We start from the raw sequence: 2,133 nt of genomic DNA, 5'->3' as shown, positions 1-2,133 counted from the left end.
CTGTGAGTTCAAGGCCAGCCTGGTCTACAGAGCGAGTTCCAGGCCAACTGGTGCTACAGGAAGACTCTGTCTCAAAAACACACACACAACAAAAAGAATTGTCTGTGAGACAAGTTTCAACCAAAGAGAAATCAAACAAGTAAAACCAAACTAAAACAAAGAATAACAAAAGTCATTAAAATGGAATTTTACCCAAACTCCATCCTCTACCCCTTCATTTGAGTTGAGGGTCACTACATTGTCCAGGCTGGACTTGGAATCCTGGTACTTTTGCCAGAGTCTCCCCAGCAGCTGAGATTACAGGTGTGCACACAACACCCAGCTGGTCACACTTCCCTCTAATAAACAGAACGGCATTTCTCAAGTTTGTTATCCACATTATTAAACCCCACAGTTGTATGAGCATGACTTGTGATTCCCTAAAATTAGACCTACCCTTAGATGACAATGACTTGTGACCACCAAAACTATTTCAAAACATGATTATCCCCAAGGTGAGACACAAATCCAACAAATTCCAAGTGTGTGCTGAGCAATTCCAACACACACAATGAGCAGACTCAAGGTCGCCTCTTTAAAGGACATGGAAGTAAGCGGGCTCAATAGCCTCGTCTACCTACAAACCTTTCCTGGTGATTTGTTTTTCACATTCTAATACTTTCAAACCATGTGATGTGAGTCACAATTTTATATTCTCCTCCAAGGCTCGGAGTGAATGCTGGACATGTATGTCTACTGACTGGGCACATCTCCACCTGGACTTTCCACAGAGTAACAGGTCTACTTCAGACAGAGAACCCTTCCTTGCTATCTTTCCCACCTCAGGAAATTACAGCTCCATTCTTCACTGTGTGCAGGCCGAGGACCCTGCAGTCACCCTCTTTCTCTCCTAGGTCACTTCAGTCTCTCAGGAAATCCTATTGACAAACCTTATACTATGCCCAGAATCCTTAGATTTTTTCATACTTCTACTGCTAACCCCGCTGTCAGGCCATCCTCACTTCTGGCCTATAAAGACCTAACCAGTCTTCCATCCTTGGTACCTAGCCTCACTCTTCTCAAGGCAGCCAACATTTAGCATGTAAACGTCCCTCCTAAAATCATTCCATTGGAGCCAGGCACAGGGACACACACCTATAAGCCCCGCACCTGGGAGGCAGAGGCAGGAAGACTGAGTTCAGAGACAGCCTAAGCTACATAATGAATTTCATCCAGGCTAGCCTGGCCTACAGAGTTGGACCCTGTCTCTAAATGCTCTTCTGGAGACTGCACCGAGCAGTCACAAACGCACTTACTCTCTTCACGGCTCCTTCCCCGATGCGCTTCAGCCGCCTCACTTCTGTCCTCAACTCCTCACATGACAACCAGCGTGAGCAGTTTTTCATCTGTCCTATTCTGAAGTAACCGTGAGGACAGTGCCTGGGATCTTCGGTGGATCGGCGAGGGGAAATGAAAAGCTGGTTGAGGCAGAGGTAAAGGAACACATTCATGATGGCCATGGCGAGCAGCAGCCCAAGGACCCGGGGGACTTCTCTGTGGGTGGAACCTTTCCTGTTCTCCTGGAGTTTCCTTTCCATGCTGCTGTCCCACATCAGTTCCTACAACATAACATGAGACAGGAGTGACACCACTGTCCGCTTTCACTCCACGGAGGGGTTCTGACGGCACTGGTGTACTGACGGGGGGTCACACCTGCTCATGGCTCTGCCATCATGGGCTCTGTGAGCATCAGCGTCAGGTGAAGTGCAAGGGAGGCTTGTACTAGCTGCTCAAGATCAGCTGTTCCAACAATCGGTCGTTCTTCGTTACAAACTAAAATTTGGGTTCATCCAGATTAGGTTAGGTTAGAAGAGAGACAGACGTCATCTTTGTCTCACCCACAATGACTTACACTAGGTAGAAACACTGAATGTTTAATAAAATACAAGCAAAATGTGTATTTGTCAATCCGGGGGCACTGGGACAGAAGATGGGCAAAGAAGCCAAGTTAAGGTAGAGGACAGAGGCCTCCTGAGCCACGCTGAGAAGTCGGGGCGTTCCTCGTAAAGGACCCAAAAGCCTCTGGTACAGGCTAGGGATGTACAGCACTGTGCACTCCCAACATATGCAAGGCCCTGCGTTTGAGCTCCAACA

The 2,133-nt window shown here is 47.7% G+C and overlaps 1 long non-coding RNA gene across 1 annotated transcript; it reads right to left on the bottom strand.

The window, feature by feature from the left end:
- Positions 1–1,393: 1,393 nt before the first annotated feature.
- LOC115069166 lies at positions 1,394–1,847 on the bottom strand. The gene is made up of 2 exons (XR_003848447.1): positions 1,693–1,847; positions 1,394–1,598 (listed from the first exon to the last, which is right to left on the bottom strand). It is a non-coding gene; the product is annotated as an uncharacterized LOC115069166 (long non-coding RNA).
- Between the last annotated feature and the right edge of the window lie 286 nt (positions 1,848–2,133).

Source organism: Nannospalax galili, unplaced genomic scaffold (assembly GCF_000622305.1).
Source record: "Nannospalax galili isolate Female #2095 unplaced genomic scaffold, S.galili_v1.0 C49729850, whole genome shotgun sequence".
Classification (NCBI taxonomy): Eukaryota; Metazoa; Chordata; class Mammalia; order Rodentia; family Spalacidae; genus Nannospalax; species Nannospalax galili.
This window is presented reverse-complemented; position numbering and strand designations above follow the sequence as displayed.